Genomic DNA, 18,766 nt, shown 5'->3' on the forward strand with positions numbered 1-18,766 from the left:
TTTTGGAGAAAGTAAGATTGTTGCACTTGATATTTCAAAGGCATTTGATAGAGTTTGGCATCAAGCTTTTCTTTCGAAAATGCGTGCTTTTGGCGTCGATGAATCTCTTCTTCGTTGGATTAGAAATTACCTTTCGAACCGTTCAATACAAGTCGTATTGGATGGATTCAAGTCTGAAACCCACAAAATAAATGCTGGTGTGCCACAGGGCTCCGTTCTGTCTCCGACTCTCTTTCTCATTTTTATAAATGATCTCCTGTCTGAAACTTCTAATCCACTCAACTGTTTTGCAGATGATAGTACCCTCAGTTTTTCATATTCGTTTCCTGATTCTCGCCCAAGTTCTTCGGAAGTGGATCTTGAACGGCTAAATATGATAAACTCATTAAATTCTGATGTTAATAGCATTGTCCAATGGGGAATAAGAAATCGCGTAGAATTTAATGCTTCCAAAACTCAATGCTGCTTACTATCATTAAAGCGGAACATGTCTCCCATGCCACTATCCATGAGTGGTACTTGCATCGAGGAAACCGAAAAGCTTTCCATCCTCGGTATGTGCATTACAAACCACCTCCTGTGGAATGAACACATATTTGACACCGCTAAATCCGCTGCGAAATGTTTAGGTTTCCTCCGAAGATGCAAGAAATTTTTCTCCCCGTCTGATCTAGCAATTATTTATAAGGCGTACATTCGTCCAAAGCTTGAATATAACTCCCACATCTGGGCTGGTGCTCCAATAACCTCATTGAGTTTCTTGGATAGAATACAAAATAGAGCTATAAAAATGATAGGTGATAGATCAATAACTGATACAATTACGTCTCTCGAGCACCGTCGTAACGTCTCATGTCTCACGTTGTTCTATCGTTATTTTTATAAGCAGTGCTCCGATGAAATAGCTAGTTGCATTCCTCCCCTGAAACAATTCAACCGTAATACTCGCGCTTTAAGGAATGCTCATCAGTTTACCCTAGAGTCCAACTTCGGACGTACCGTCAAATACAGAGATTCTTTCTTCAGCCGCACTACACGGATGTGGAATGCGTTACCCGCCTCTGTTTTCCCATCCCATTTCAAAACTCAGAACTTCAAAACTAATGTTCATCGGTATCTCCTTTCAAACCCCTCCCTATTTTCCTAATGCTCGAACTGTGTTCACCATATTAAGGGTACATTAATCCCTTTAGTGCGCGCTTATTATAAAAAAAAAAAAACATCGGCATATTGGAGAAAATTGACTATTATTTGTTTCTGGATTAGAATATTGAAATAATCCTAACATAATTCAATAGACAAATATTTTCTGCATACATTTTCTGTATATCATGATATTTAAAAAAAAATTCACAGCACAGTTTTCGAGAAAAGAAAATCAGAACTTTAATTGCGTTTTCCCAAAAGTAGCCGAATGTAACATACGACATTATTATAGATTTAATCCAGTATACACCTAGTACTATCATGAAGTGAAACGATCCTAGGAATTCTAGTGGTGACTTGAAAAAGCAGAATTTGTATGAAAAAAACACACTGAGCGCCACCTCAAAAAAATGGCGACATGAACTAATACTAAATTCGACTTCATGATAGTACTACACGGTTAAAAATTCTGGAGTATTTTTCAATACTTTTTGGGTTACATATAGTAGACCTATACACCAGAAATGTATTAAAATTTAATACAAGACAAATATTTAAATTTTTTAGTTAATACCAAATGTATTAAAATATAATACAGTTGTATTAAAAAATAATACAGTTTATATTAGAATTTAAAACCAAATGTATTAAATTTCAATTACACTGCACAACAAGGTTTTGGATGAATAAACTATACAATACTTTTCCAATGGTTTTTGGTGTGCTGAACTCGAATCCGGAGTCAGAAACATTCTATCAGCTCTAGTTTTTGAAATATTGCCATTAGAAAATGCAAAAACACGTTTTTTGGCTGATAGCTCTGGTCAACAAAATTTGACTATTTTTATTATGAATAAACCGAACTATACTTTTCCAATAGTTTTTGGGGTGCTTAACTCGAATATGAAGTCAGAAATATTCTATCAGTCTTAGTTCTTGAAATATTGCAGTTAGAATTTGCGAAAAAAACGTGTTTTGGCTGTTTTTGAGGTTATGCTTTGATGTGAGGTACCTTATTTTGGCATACTTTTTAACGGTTTCTATAAGAACTGTTTTTCTTCTTTGAAAATCTGTTTAAATCTTTCCGAAATCTGCTTTTTTATCTGAGATATCTTAAGTTTAAGTACGTGTGTTTTGGCTTATTTTATCAATAACGTAATTTCAAACTGCAGTAACTTCAAATTAAAATATCTCGGATTATAAAAAAGATATCGCAAAGATTAAAACAGATTTTTAAAGAAGAAAGGCAATTCTTATACAAACCTTCACAAAAAGTGTTGCAAAAAAATTCCCACACATTGCAGCATAACTTCAGAAACAGGTGTTTTTGCATATTCAAACGGTAATATTTAAAAAACGGGAGCTGATAGAATATTTCTGAATTCGGATTCGAGTTCAGCACAACAAAAACCTTTGGAAAAGTAGTGTTTGGTTAATTCATCATACAAAAAGCTCAATTTTGTTGTGCAGTGTTATTGTATATTAAAATTTAATTTATATTAATTTCTAATAATTTTATTAAAAGATAATACAAATACATTTCAATTCAATACAAAATGTATTTAAAGTTAATAAAATATATTCTTTTTCTTAATTCATTACTGAAAATATATATTAATCATAAATAATATAATAATGATGATATTATTTTCTCTATTTTTCCTGTTTCACAAACTGTGGCATGTAAAATCTTATTGCCGATCAAAATTTATCTGTAATGTATGTATTTTGCTTCGAAAAAACACAAAGCGCCTTCAAATTAGTAAAAATTTGCAAATTTTAATTAAATTTTTTTTTAGAAAAGGTACCTCAAACAAAGGATTTTTTTCATTTTTAATATGGCTTCTGCTGACCACAGTACCCACATAAAAGGTAATATCTTCCAAACCAGTCTTGGTATTTTTTGTTTATGGTCGAAGGTGATGTCATCTTCTGGAGTAAACAAAAAATACCAAGACTGGAAACTTGGCGGTCAACTGACGTTTGCCTACAAGCTGCGAGGTGTGGTGAATGTCGTGAACCTATCGTTGTGTTCTTGTCCGATGTGTGGTGAATGTCGTGAATCTATAAATGTGTGCGTGTTAACGTCATTTACCAACGTTGTGGCTTTCACATATATTCACAGACAGCACTGTACACAAAGGGGTTTTGGGGGAAAGACGTACGAAAGTTTCCAGCCCTGGTATTTTTTGTTTATGGTAGATACTATGCATCGCGGCCCTGGGGGTATCAGTTACGTGTATGATCGTACTTGTTTAGATTGCATCATTGGCTGCATGCTGCCGTGATATTTTATTATTACCTATTACATTGCGCAAGTCGAAACCATAGACAAGTACGCTGTTGACTGTTTCCCCCTGTTGACCTGAGAAATCGATTGGCATCATTGGGTTTTCGATTTATCGGTACGACTTCGAACAAAATTTTTTTCGGAAGTTTTTTTTCAATAATTTTAAGCATTTTGCCCATTTTTATTGTTTATACTGCTATTTATTCTACTCAAACGTTACTTGCTACCAGTTTTATGCTGGTATTACTACTGGCTTTGTAAAAATGTATGTGTTAGTAATGTATGTGTTGCCGTTGTCTTGTAATAATTTTTTTTACATTTGAAGTCGATTAATGAGAAAATTACTTCTACCGCCTAACAGGCCGCCTCCACAGGAGATATTTTTTCTCTAACTCAATGTCTAACATCTACAACATAACAATTTTCATTTTCTTGGCTGGGCAAATTTTGTTCGGACATTTCATTTCATATGCCTCGTTCGCCAGAGGATGATGTATGATTTTTTGCGGGCAAAATTTATTTTATATGCCGTCAATTTTGTGTGAATACTTCTTTTTGTTAAATTTGTACATGCACTCAACGACAAACTATGCTTGGTTTGTTTTATTCTTTCTTTCTAGGAAATAAACAAGCTTTATTTTACAAAATCAATTATAATAGTCTAAGAGCCGGCAGCATATTTTGGCAGTTTTGATATAACCGAAATTTGAGTATGCACATATCTAGATATGCACCACAGTATGTCAACGGAAAAAGTCTGGCAGTGATCTTTTTCAGCTTTCCCTTGCCAGACGCATCCAAAGTGCAGCAAAAAATCAACTTTTTGCGTTTTGGTATAACCGAATAAATGATACACCAAAAAATCATAAAAAATCCCCTGATTTCGAAACTGTGGGTATCGCAAGTTTCTTTTTCAGCTTTCCCCCCGCCAGACCGCTTTAAAGCATTTTTAAGTGCATTTTTCTAATAAAAAACCTAATTACTTATTTTCTGTTAGGTATTACCGAATGATGGTAACAAATTAATATTCTATGTCTATTCCAGGTCTAGAAAATATAATTTTTAGCCAGCTATTTTTCAGCCTTCCCTCTGCCAGACGCATCCAAAGTGCAGTCAAAAATCAACTTTTGGCGTTTTGCTAGGTATAAACCGAATAAATGATACACCAAAAAATCATAAAAAATCCCCTGATTTCAAAAATGTGGGTGCCAGAAGTTTTTTTTCAGCTTTAGCCCCGCCAGACCGCTTTGAAGCATTTTGAAATGCATTTTTCTAATAAAAAACCTAATAGCTTATTTTCTGTTGGGTATAACCGTATGATGGTAACAAATAAAAATTCTATGTCTATTCCTGGTTTAGAAAATATAAGTTTAAGCCAGATATTTTTCAGGCTTCCCTCTGCCAGACGCCCTTAAAGGTTTCCCAAACAGGTTTTTCCATACAAAAAACACCTAGTTTCTGTTTTTTTCTTATAAAATTGAAATAATATTTTTTGTTTAGAGTAACCATATGGTGGCCAAATATTAACTTTCTCTGCCTTTTCCTGTTTAAGAAAATGTAAGTTTAAGCCGGTTTTGTTTCAGCCTAGCCTCTGCCAGGCGCCCTAAAAGGTATCTCAATAGTACGGGAATGTTAGATTTTGTTATATGGGGGTCTGGGAAAAAATCCGAAATGCATTTTGACTTCAGGGCTCGAAAGGCATAAAGACACGAGTCTTAAACCACATTTTGTACAATCGCACCAAGAGTCATTTGGCCGCCATTTTTTTTTTTAATAAAAATTTTAGTTTTTCACATAACTCGCGTATTTTTGAACCTACAGAAAAACAATGTATGACAAACTTGAAATAATTTAATTTTCTATAATATATGTTAAATAACATTTTTCGATTATCCCTTTGGTTTAAAAGTTAGGGGTTTTTTTTAAACACGTCAAAAAGTGATTTTCTTATTGTTGTCATATCTCTTTTACTTGAGCGTTTTTTTTTTTTAAATTTGTTCGTAGTAAAAGTTGTAGATCTTTTTATTACCTTCATTTGTTACAATATTGGTTTTGCGATTTGACACACCGTTTTCGATCTGTAGGCAAAAAACTTCAAAAAATTGCAATTTTTTGTATAATGACAAACAAAATGATTCTTGGTGCGGTTGTACAAAATGTGGTTTTAGACTCTTTCGATCCCTGGGTTTATGCGCTTTTAATCCCTGAAGACAAAATGCATTTCGGATTTTTTCCCAGACCCCCATGCCCCATATAGCAAAATCTAACTTTCCCGTACTATTGAGATACCTTTTAGGGCGTCTGGCAGAGGGTAGGCTGAAACAAAACTGGCTTAAACTTACATTTTCTAAATCAGGAAAAGGCAGAGAAAGTTAATATTTGGCCATCATATGGTTACTCTAAACAAAAAAATATTATTTCAATTTTATAAGAAAAAAACAGAAACTAGGTGTTTTTTGTATGGAAAAACCTGTTTGGGAAACCTTTAAGGGCGTCTGGCAGAGGGAAGCCTGAAAAATATCTGGCTTAAACTTATATTTTCTAAACCAGGAATAGACATAGAATTTTTATTTGTTACCATCATACGGTTATACCCAACAGAAAATAAGCTATTAGGTTTTTTATTAGAAAAATGCATTTCAAAATGCTTCAAAGCGGTCTGGCGGGGCGAAAGCTGGCACCCACATTTTTGAAATCAGGGGATTTTTTATGATTTTTTGGTGTATCATATATTCGGTTATACCAAAACGCCAAAAGTTGATTTTTTGCTGCACTTTGGATGCGTCTGGCAAGGGAAAGCTGAAAAAGATCACTGCCAGACTTTTTCCGTTGACATACTGTGGTGCATATCTAGATATGTATGTGCATACTCAAATTTCGGTTATATCAAAACTGCCAAAATATGCTGCCGGCTCTCGGTCTATAATACCTGTTAAATAACAGCCCTATTCTGGGAAACCTGACTGATGCCTCACAAGTCACAATAACATCATAACTGGAGTTGAGCTCGATTTTGTGACTTTTTTGTATTCTGACGAAAACCTCACAGTCACAAGAACCTCATAAGGTGAGGTGAGTTTCGTTTTGTGAGGTTATTCTGGCGTACCCTCACAACTTATGAGCCTCATAAAAATTGTTAAAATTGTGATCTCCTTCAGAGCAGATCACAACTCACAAATGACTAGAGTTTTTACATTTTTTATTTCCATAAAATATTTTGAGAACAAATTAAAGTTTTTTTTATTTTTTTTATTCAATAAAAATGGAATTAGACGTTTTTTTGTTGCATCTTATTGCAGAAAAAAATGAATTAGACCTTTTTTTGTTGCATCTTATTGCAGAAAAAAAGTCAAAATCTAAAAGCAATTCCATCAGACCTACCCCAAGAAATATGTCCTAAACATCTGCCATTGGATGTTGGTTGCATCTGAAGATAGTTTCGTCGGCGTTGCTTTGGACAACGATTTTTTTTACCACAGCATAATGATTTTATGCATGAGACCTAAAGTGAGCTGCATTAGCTCAAGGAGTGGTCCTATCATTCATCACCTCACTCAAATCAAAAGAAAAAACGAAGTTCATGGACGCACAACGAACGAGCCATGTTCGAACCATAGGATTTCTTAGCATTTCTTAAATATAACACCAAAACTATCTTATGATGCCTTCAAATAATCTGACAAAAATATAGCAACAGGTAACTCTCGACCAGACAAAGACTTTGATATGCATTATCTCGTTAGTGGATAAGATGTAATTGCTAAAAATCACCACACATCCACGAACTTCAAAGGACACAGGATCAGCTTCTATTGCTGCGGGCTTGAAACAAGAATAAGCAAAACATTTAGATTCCCTGTCGGAGCTGCAACCTTAGCTGATGGAGTTGTTATCGATGTTGGATCCCACATCGCTGGTAATCTTTTCAAAAGTAAGTAAGTAAAAATCACTTCGGTTCAGTTATTTATTTGGTTTCTTTTTAATTTCAATGCATTTGGTGACCGATTCAGTGGAGGCAATGTCGAAGTTATGCAAGATCCTACATTATAAAAGCTGGACTAATAGGACGTAAGCCTAGGAAAGGGTGCATTTTTATGCAACGGAAAGTCCTAGATTGGAAAAAAAGTCAATGGTGGAAAGTAAAGTGCTTATTAAAAGTAAGAAATATTTTTTGACTTCAGATATGAAATGCAGAAATCCATTAAAACAATTTGATAATACTCCCATGTACTTTCTAAATAATAATTTTTTTTTAGGAAACTCACGACTATTGCCAGTTAACTTTTGCCGGTGGATAGCCAGAATAAGACATTTTGAATCGAAATCCAACTTGTTTTCGATATCTACTTCTCTTCAACTATCAATACTACAAAAAACCAAAATACAATTACAACTCGGTTACCATTTTTATTAAAGTAAAATCAATCTTTATTTTTAATTTTATTTTGCATTATTACTACAAACCGAATTCTTTCAAAGTAACAGTAAATTTGATAACACTCTAAGTTTTGTACCATTTATTAATAAAAAAAAAGCACTATTTGTAACATTGCATATTTAAAAAAAAACAGATGAAAAAAACGTGTTGACATTGTACAAAAAATAAATGTCGTCCACATTTCGAATTGTATGCAAAGGCCCAAACAAAAAAATGGAACAAATGTTTAAACTGAGCTGGTAGTATATTAAAAATGCCTTAAAACAATGGTGATTTTTTGCCTGGAGAAGTCCACAGCTATTTGCCAACAGCTAATGTCACTGGAATTAATACTTAGTGTTTTAATCGACGAACTACATATGCCACCCGATGGTTCAAATCCTTCGAAACTTGAACTGATGTGATGAGTCATTGGGCAAAGCTGCCCCCTTGATCTGCTCTCAGTTGATACTATTGCGATTAACAAAGGCAATTATCTAATCAAATAAAAAGTTGTATGTATTATCGAGGATCAGGACAGTACACAATAGATTTAAAGAAGTTCTTTTAGTAATAATTGTAAAACAATAAAGTAAAGAACCCAATTGGGTATAAAAGGACAACCAAAACCCTTTGAATTTTTTCTTTAGATCCTAATTAATTTCGGTGGAAGCTTTTGAAAAATATTTTGTTAAACTATTTTTTACTGTGTCAACCATAATCTGATTTTAGTATAATTTTTCGCGGAGAACAAAAAAAAAACCGTTACATACATGGTGTCTTTTGGTTGTAATTTTGTATCCAAACTCTACTTTACTATTCATCGAAGAACCTGAAAAGCCTTTTATGACTATTATTGATCAAATCCTTTTTATCGAATGATGTGAGTAAGAATCTGGATGGGTAGTTTTAAAAAAGAAAGTTGGAAAAATTGTAAAAATAAATATTGTAATGTTTTATTCCGAGTTCACAATAAAACTTATTTAATTTCCACTTATATTTCCGTTCAAATAAGAACGCACTTTATTTCAACTCAATTTACTTTTATTATTCGCTCAAACAAACACACTTTTAAATCACTTTATTTACTACTAACAATTCGCAACACTTTATATCACTTTGTACTGTACTCTTTCACTTTCAAGATTAAACTGTGTCCGGTCGGTGTCTACGCTGCCCTTTTATACCGGAATTTCGAGATTCGAGAATGTCTTCGAAGGTTCTCGTCTTTGCTTCTCGAAACTTTCTTTCCAGGAGGGGCGCTTCATACTTCCAGTCTAGTGGGATATTTTGGGATGTGTTCAGAGGGTAGTTTCTTAATTACTAAAGGTCCGTTCACATTTCTACCATTGCAGTAGTAGGTAGTGTGTTCAGACTTCTATCTTAAAAGTAGTTCAGTAATTCATCGTTACATTGCCCCCCTCTTAGGATTGTTCGTCCCGAACAACTCCATTGCTTCTTTCACCATTATAACAATGTAAACGGTCACAATGAACTACCTTTAGTTTGCCTCTTACCCCTCTTTGTATACGGTAAACCACGTCGTTAATTCTGGTTATTACTGTGTAAGGGCCTTCCCAGTTTTGTTGTAGCTTCGGTGATAGTCCCTTTTGTCGGTGGGGATTGTAAAACCTCACAAGTTCTCCTTCTTGAAACCCTGTTGCTGTCGCTCGTGCGTCATATCTTGTTTTCATCCTGTCACTAGACGCTTTTATATTTGTCCGTGTCCGTTGGTGAATGTCAGCCAGTGTTCCTTTCAGGTTATCTACGTACTCATCCATTTCATGTGGCTCGTTTGGAACACTTCCAAATTTTATCTCACTTGGCAGGCGTATTGTTGAGCCAAATAGGACTTCCGATGGTGTATGTCCAGTTGAACTATGTGTTGCACTTCTATAAGCCATCAAGAATAATGGAATATGTCGGTCCCAGTCTCGTTGATTATCATTGACTACTTTTGACAGGTGTTCCTTAAGTGTCCTGTTAAATCGCTCAACCATCCCATCAGATTGTGGATGAAGCGGTGTTGTTCGCGTCTTCTTGATGCCAAGGAGTGAGCAAACCTCTTGAAAGATCTTAGATTCGAAGTTCCTTCCTTGGTCGGAATGAAGTTCCATGGGTACTCCGAACCTGCTCACCCAGTGAAAGACAATCTTATCCACAACTGTTTTGGTTTCCTGGTTTGGAATGGCAAATGCCTCAGGCCATTTGCTGAAGTAATCCATCACTACAAGGATGTATCGATTTCCGTTGTTGGTTTCGGGAAAAGGACCTGCTACGTCTATTGCAATTCTCTCAAAAGGTGCACCCACATTGTACTGCTGCATCTTGCTTTGGATTTTTCTAGCTGGTCCTTTGCTAGCGGCACAAGTATCACATTTTCGGCACCACTTTTCAACGTCTTCTCTCATACGTAACCAGTAGAATTGCTGTCGTAGCTTTTCCAGCGTCTTGTTGATGCCTAAATGGCCTCCAGAAATTCCACCGTGCATCTCTCGGAGAACATCATTTACCTTTGACTGAGGTACGACTAGCTGCATTACATAAGATTTACCATCTGCGGATTCCCACTTACGCCTGAGTAGCCCTTCTTGCACATGAAGTGAGTCCCATTGTGCCCAATATGCTTTTAGAGTGGGGCTTCGGTCGGAGATGTCGGCCCATTCTGGTTTCTCTTGATGTTCCTTCCATGCAAGGATGGGTTCGATGTCCGAATCTTCCTGTTGGGCCATTCTGAATTCTTCATTACTCCAGCCGCAAATGGGATCAGCTCTCGTTCTTCTAACAGCGACAACTTCCTTTTCTTCTAGTCGTGTGCAATGCTTGCAGTCTTGCTTGCACGGGCGCGGAGATAATGCGTCTGCATTTGAATGCAGCTTTCCTCTTCGATGTTGAATCTGACATTGATACGTCTGAAGTATCTCGATCCATCTTGCTACTTGACCCTCTGGATTTTTGAAGTTCAAAAGCCAATTTAGTGCACCATGATCTGTGCGAAGAAGGAACTTCTGCCCATAGATGTACTTATGGAAGTGCTTTGTTGCCAATACTAAAGCTAGAAGTTCTCTTCTGGTCACGCAATAGTTTCTTTCTTGTTTCGAGAGTACCTTGCTGAAATAGGCAACGACCTTTTCTTCTAGGTCATGAACTTGCGATAAAACAGCACCAACTCCAACATTACTTGCATCTGTGTCAATGATGAATTGTTTGCCTGGAGTCGGATAGGCCAGCACAGGAGCTTCACATAACCGCAGCTTCAGTTCCTGAAAGCTTTTCTCACACTCACCTGACCATTTAAAGGGTTTACCCTTCTCCGTAAGTTGGTGCAAGCTTTTGGCGATTCTCGCAAAATCCTTCACAAATCGTCGATAGTACGTTGCCAGACCCAGGAAACTCCGAAGTTGATGCTTGTCCTGAGGGGTTGGCCAGTTCTTCACAGTGTCAACTTTTTCAGGATCAGTCTTCACTCCTTGGGATGAGATGATATGCCCCAAATATTTAACCTCGGTCTTGAAAAGTGCACATTTCTTTGGATTCAACTTAAGATCTGCTTCTCGTAGCCTTTGGAATACAGCCTTTAGGTTTTCACAATGGTCATCAAATGTTTTCCCGTAAACGATGACATCATCCAAATAGACTAGGCAAGATTTCCAGGTTAATCCATTTAAAACGCACTCCATTAAGCGCTCAAAAGTAGCTGGGGCATTGCATAGCCCAAACGTCATGACATTAATCTGCCACAGACCATTTCCTATGGAGAAAGCCGTCTTCTCCCGATCTTCTGGATGGATTTTTACCTGCCAGTAGCCACTCTTCAAATCCAAAGTCGAAAACAATTGTGCTCCTTCCATTGCATCTAGAGTATCGCTGATTCTTGGCAGTGGGTAGCTGTCTTTCTTCGTCACATCATTCAGCCTGCGATAGTCGACACAAAATCGAGTGCTTCCATCCTTCTTTTTGACGAGAACTACCGGTGATGCCCAAGGGCTTTTGGAATTTTCGATTAGCCCGTCTTTCTTCATTGTTGTTATCATTTCTTCAACTTCACCTTGTTTGGCCAAGGGGAGACGTCTTGCTGGTTGACGAATCGGCCTAGCATCTCCTGTATCGATTCGATGCTGCACCAGTTGTGTTCGGCCGTATTGCCCGCTGGGTGAAGAGAAGATATCAGCATATTCATGAAGAAGCCTTCCCGCAACATTAAGCTGATGTTGACTCAGGTTGTCTGAATTGAGTATTTGTTTCTTTAGTTTCTCCGAGTTCATAGTCATCTGTGTATCCACCTCGTTGATCTTAGTTATTGCGGCCACAGATTCACATTGCCCAACAACTTCTCCTTTCTTAAGCTTGATTGGGTACGGTTTGATGTTAAGTATCCGTACAGGTACCATGTTGTTCTTTGGTGCCACAAGAGTCTTCCCGATGATGATGTTTTCGGAACTTTGCTCAACTTCTGGTTCAACCATGAGGTATCGATGGCTTCCAAAGTTCCCCTTTAACTTGGTCCACACAAAAACTTCTGAAGAAGGAGGCAGGCACATGTCTTCTTTGATGACAGTTCTAATTGTTGTCGAGTTTTCGTTGCCATAGACCATTGGAATCTCTACATTTCTGTATTTCAGGACTTGATTACCTATATCCAAAATGATTCCATGCTCCTTCATGAAGTCGATTCCAATGATGCACTCGTCACATATATCTGCCACCAAAAACACATGTGAAAACTCTAGTTCAGCTATACGGATCGTAAGACGAACTTCTCCGTACACCCTTGCTGCTTCTCCTGTGGCGGTCTTCAGACGGTAGCTGTTGGTGTTATGTAGCCATGTCATCTTCACCAAGTCTCTTCGTACAATGGAGGCGGTGGCACCGGTGTCAATTGTAGCCACGTGTTGTTTGTTGTTTATGGTCGCCTCCACTGTCAGACTTTTGTTGTCTCGTTTAGTCTGTGAGACTTGAATTGTGGTTCTGGGGCCATCGATACCAGAAACCAGCTTCTGCCCCTCGAAGTTGGTTTTTACTCGTTTCCCGAATGGGAATCAAGTTGAGGATGGGTGCTGGTTGTATCGCTTACCTGTTGTTGGGCATTACTCCTGTTTCCACAGTGTTGGCAAGCAGTTCTTCTTGGTGGCAATCTGCACTGCCGCTGGAGATGTCCAGTCTTGTTACAGTTCCAGCATCGAGCAGCTTCGTCTCGCTGGTTTCTTTGGAATGCGAGTTTTTGACAAGAGCATTCCTCCACTGCAACTTCTCTTACCCGATGAACGCCTTGAGAAGCCTGTTCTGCTGCTTCCATAGTGAGTGCAAACGCTAATGCTTCAGGAAGGGAACGTTTTCCAGCTGTTCGAATTGCTCGCTGAAGATTTATATCAGATACAGCACGTACAAAGACTTCTGTCGCAAACTGATTGATAATGTCATCTCCTGCTGTCGGATATGCCAGATGAGCTAACCTTTCAATATCTGCTTGGAGTTGTTGCAGAGTTTCTCCTCTTTTCTGGACTCTTGTATTGAGCTGGACGCGGAAGACTTCCTGCATATGGCCATCTCCAAAGCGTTTTTCAATGACCTGGACAAGAGCGTTAAAGTTACCATTCTTTTCTGGTGGTAAAGTTTGTAACAACTCAGCAGCAGGACCTCTAAGAGCAAGAGTCAGCGCTTTACATTTGTCTTCGTCATCCCAGCCATTTGTTGTGGCAGCTGCCTCAAACTGTTTCTTGTAGATCGACCATGAACTTTGTCCATCAAAGGTTGGTGGATGCATTTCTTTCTTCTTTAAATACTCACCAGAACTTTCTCGCACCTTAATTTTTCGAACCTTGTCAAGTTGTTCGGTAAATCTTTGCATTTTAACTTCCATTCCTTTCAATTTGTCATCGAATTTTATTTCTACTTTCTCGAGTTTTCTTCAACTTTCTCGAACTTTTCTTGAGATTGTTTTTCAACACCTTTGATGGAAGCATCAAGAGCAACGAACTTGTTCTCGATAGCATCAAGCTTACCTTCGATGAGGTTTTCTTTTCATCTAGAAGGTTCTTTTGCTCTGTGCGTTGTTGTTCCATTTGTTCTCTCTGTTCTTTGCGTTGTGTCTCAATTTTTTCGAGAACACTACTCTGTTGTTTTTCTAATTGTTCTCTCTGTTCCTTGCGTTGTGTCTCAAATTGTTCAAGAAGATTTTTCTCGAACCTAGCAAGGAGAACAGACATCATGGACGACATATCGGAAGTGGAACCAGTACTTACTTGTTCTTCTGTCATTACAACTTCGAATTGAAATGTATCCAAATTTTCGTTATTTTGGGTTAAATAATCCTGCAGACGAATAATGAGGTCATTTTTCGATCCAGCAGTAGAAAGACCTCGCTTAGTTAATTCCGCCTTAAGTTCAGTCAAACTTAACTGATTTAATGTTTTACCCATTTTATCTTTTTTTTTTTTTAAACGCGAGAACTTTTTCGAATTTTAACACTTTGTTTATTTTTATAACACACCCGCACTTTCTTTTTATTCGCGAAATTATCAAAATCGCACAATGAAAAAAAGTTTTATTCCACTTTTCTGACACCAATGTAATGTTTTATTCCGGGTTCACAATAAAACTTATTTAATTTCCACTTATATTTCCGTACAAATAAGAACACACTTTATTTCAACTCAATTTACTTTTATTATTCACTTTCAAGATTAAACTGTGTCCGGTCGGTGTCTACGCTGCCCTTTTATACCGGAATTTCGAGATTCGAGAATGTCTTCGAAGGTTCCTTTCCAGGAGGGGCGCTTCATACTTCCAGTCTAGTGGGATATTTTGGGATGTGTTCAGAGGGTAGTTTCTTAATTACTAAAGGTCCGTTTACATTTCTACCATTGCAGTAGTAGGAAGTGTGTTCAGACTTTTATCTTAAAAGTAGTTCAGTAATTCATCGTTACAATATCATGGATTTTCAATCAATTTTTTCGAGTAAAATTTAAACGATGTTTTGTGAACTGAGTTGATTTCGATTTCAATATTCATTTCCAATCTTTTTTATAGCAAAGTTATTACTTTAACCGTGAAACTTTTTGAAATAAAAAGATACCTTTGTTCAACCCTAAACCGTTTTGTCTAGCTTTCGTATTATTATTTTTAATTTAAGAAAAACCAGAATTATTTGCAAGTTGCAAGATCGTAATAACAAATTTACCTTTAGCGCTGCATTACTAACTGGTACCAAAGGATCTTGATTTAAAAGGTTGTTGTTGCTTGAGTTGATTTATGAACGGAACCTACAAATTCATTATTAAAAAGGTTACTCATATGAACATCAGAGATAAAGTATTTAGATTTAACGTTTTTGGTTTAATGTATAAGATTTCATATATTTTTTTATTTATCAAATTCAAAATACAAATAAACAAACAAAAATAAAAAATTAAAGCATACTTACAGTACTGACGACCTAGGTTACAATAGATTTTTTTTAGGTGCAAGTGTATCACTAAATGGATTATACGCTGAAGGCAACACTGCCAATTGTATTGCTCGTCGCAATTGGTTTAATCAAATTGTCCAAATTCACTAACGCTGACTTTTGACCCAAGAACGATTGTGGTTTTTTCAATGATGGCTTCTTGTTGATAATGGATCCAATTCATCCAAAAGTGATGCTTAATTTTAATTTAATATTTTGAGTAATCCAATGGATTGCATTTAAAACATAAACTATCTTGAATACAATTGTTATTGTTTGGGCCAAGTGTCGTGCACTCTCCACTCTATTCGTAATTATATCAGTCATCCAAATCAGGTGAAACATTTGCCACTGACGATGTCTAAATTTGTTTTATTTGAATTCGTTGATAAATGCATTTTATTGGTCTACTCATTATAAAATACCTTATTTCTAGTTCTCCTCCATGGATCACCATTATTAGCAGAGATTGGTTGAGCTTTTGGTGCCCAAGGATCTTGATGATGATTTTTCTAATGATTTTGCTTCATATTCATATACAGGCAGCGAAGGATCAACCGAACCACTGCTGGTTTTTGAACTAATGGTAGAGATGGTGGGAGATGCAGCAGCTGCTGCTCCCGTAACTGAAGTTTTCGATAACCATATAGGTTTCGATATAGTGAGGTTGATGAATTTCCATACATGGTGTCATTTGAAAGATGTTGCTCTGCAGCCAGGAAGAACTAGAAGCTACAGATGATGATTGCGTATATTGTGTGAGCCATCCTTCATCGCCACCAGCAGCACCACCAGATGCTTAAGGAACATTTGCATACCAAGCATCGATTTGTGGTGAAGATGTACGATTTACCTGACCAAGGATCAGAGAACTAAAATAGAAAGAAATGTTAGAAAGAATTTAAAAATACGACTTGACTTGCAGCTCCAGCTGGAGTTCCCCATGGATCAGCATCACCAAGAGCTCCTGCGCCAAGTGGTGGACTTGATATACTTATTGTTTTCAATGACATATCCAGAAAATAAGGCAAATGGCTCTGTTGTTCACTACCCTACCCTTGGGTTCTGGTTAAACACTGCAAATACTAAATCGTATAGACACATACCATCAACTATATAGTTCTTTTGTAAAGTAACTTACTTATTACTTTGATTAAATGAATCCACCAATTTGTTTTGTTTTTTGGATCGACGCTGAATAAGAGCATCCTCATCAGCGACAAGAGGATTAGAAGTGTTGACTTGATGGAAAGGTACAGACTTCTCTCGGTCGATAAATGCTTTCTATAAAATAATTTGATTAGTCAATGTGAGTAGATAAAAAATATATCTTCTTACCATGTTTTAATTGTTTTTATTTTTATAATTCGAAGATCCAAATAAAAATATGTGCATATTGATTTTTTTTATCGGATTTGTTTTGACAAATCAGCTGGCTGTCATATTTAGAAACTCACCTCTTTCTGTGGTGAATTTGTTGTGAGGTTTCTTATGAGGTTTCTCGCAGAATACCAAATTGTGACAACCTCATAAGAAACCTCACAAAAAATTGTTACTTGTTAGCATCACAACTTCAGAATAGCCCTGAAAATTTACAATAAATAAATAAATTCAAAAAGTAATACCATTTCATTAAATTTTCTTCAATTCAACATAAAACATACAAAAATTCGCAAAACAAACAAATATATTTTGTCGTCCGCTACTACGGAGACAACCTTGCTCATGAGAGGACAAAAAATAGTGAAAAAACTACCCTTCCAAAAGAAAAAAAAACACATCTGTCATATTCAATGTTAGACATCCGTGTTCAAACAAAATCGAAGGCACGATTGTCTAACATTGAATTATAACTAGAAATGGAGAGCCTCCACAAGACATTTCTTGTTAAGACACGTCAACATGACAAAAACTATCTCCTGTGGAGGCGGCCTGTGAGCGATTTAACCTTGTCTTTCACTCCCATATAATTTTTTTCTTTAAATAACACTGCACAACAAAATTAAACTTTTTGGATGATGAATAAACCAAACAATACTTTTACAAAAGTTTTTGATGTGCTGAACTCGATATTGCTGATTGCTGAAGATATGCTGCACTGAAAGGGAATTTTTTCGTACTTTTTGTGAAGAATTGTTTTTCGTCTTTAAAAACCTGTTTAAATCTTTGCAATGTCTTTTTTATAATCCGAGATATTTCAATTCGGAGTTACGTTTGAAATAACGTTATTGATAAATTAAGCCAAAACACGCGTACCTAAACTAAAGATAGAAAATGCATACAAAGAAATATAATTCTTATATAAACCAAAAAACGTTTTTTTCGCACATTCTAAAGGATATATTTCAAGAACTGAGATAGAATATTTCTGACTTCATAGTCAACTTTTGTTGACCAGGGCCCTATTGCACCAACCACTTTGCACTTTGCATTTTGCAACTTTGCAAAACAATAGGGGTATTCATGATCTGATCGTGAACGCCCCTTTTCTTATTAATAGTAAATATTGAAGCATGAATGAAATCCATGATGTTTTTTTTTAACAGGGTTGTTCCTCCACTGTTGCTTCTTCTTTTTTTCCATTTTTTATAATTTAATTCTTTGTTTTGTTCGGGTTAATTAATTTTCACAAATTATTTTACATCAAAAGAAACTAAATTACGGGACATGAATACCGCGACCATAATAAACAGAATAAAAAAAAAAAACTGTTTATCATGGGCGGCGCGACGGTGAGCTGCCATCTGTCAAAAATAATTTTACTCTATTGTATTTTTATTTTGCAATAGGTCTAGTCTAGGGTACAGCAAAAGTGCAAGACTGTTGTAAAATTTTAATCCGTATATTTTGTTGTTGTAGTGTTGTAAGATTTTACACTTTTGCAATGATACAAGACCAGTTGCATCGGATCGTGAATACCCCTAATACTTTTCTGCAAAGTAAAAGTGCAAAGTGTTGCACCAAAAATTAAAAGTTCCCCACTTTGCACTTTGCAATTTTTGATGTTTTCTTGCAAAGCCAAAAGTGCGGGCGTTGCACCAACTAAAAATGGAACTTTGCGTAATTTGAAAATTTGCAAAGTAAAGCAATAATTAGTTTCAACTTTTTTTCGTTGTTAAAAAAGGTTGAAATCTTCTTTTTTTTACTGAACCTTCCGATTACAACACTGGCTGTCCAAAATCAAATTAAAAAAAAAAATACTTTTAGGTATATAAAAAATTATATATTTGATCATAACACTTCATAGGGTTCAACAGAATCAGAAAATAGAATATTCACAAAAAAAAAACAATAATTGTATCTAAAAAAAAACAAAGAAAGAAAAATCAAGCCTGTTGTCATCGGAAGGTTAAGCAACGATATCTTATGAAATTTTGTTGTACTTTACTCTATCATTTGTTATTTTGTTGGTTAAAGTTATTTAGGCTGTTGCTTTATTGTAATTTGTTTAAAGAAGAAACTAATA

The 18,766-nt window shown here is 36.1% G+C and overlaps 1 long non-coding RNA gene across 1 annotated transcript; it reads right to left on the reverse strand.

Moving 5' to 3' along the window:
• Positions 1–14,953: 14,953 nt before the first annotated feature.
• On the reverse strand, positions 14,954–16,573 carry LOC129906922 (uncharacterized). The gene is made up of 3 exons (XR_008770891.1): positions 15,726–16,573; positions 15,277–15,661; positions 14,954–15,115 (listed from the first exon to the last, which is right to left on the reverse strand). It is a non-coding gene; the product is annotated as an uncharacterized LOC129906922 (long non-coding RNA).
• Between the last annotated feature and the right edge of the window lie 2,193 nt (positions 16,574–18,766).

Source organism: Episyrphus balteatus, chromosome 1 (assembly GCF_945859705.1).
Source record: "Episyrphus balteatus chromosome 1, idEpiBalt1.1, whole genome shotgun sequence".
NCBI classification, from domain to species: domain Eukaryota; kingdom Metazoa; phylum Arthropoda; class Insecta; order Diptera; family Syrphidae; genus Episyrphus; species Episyrphus balteatus.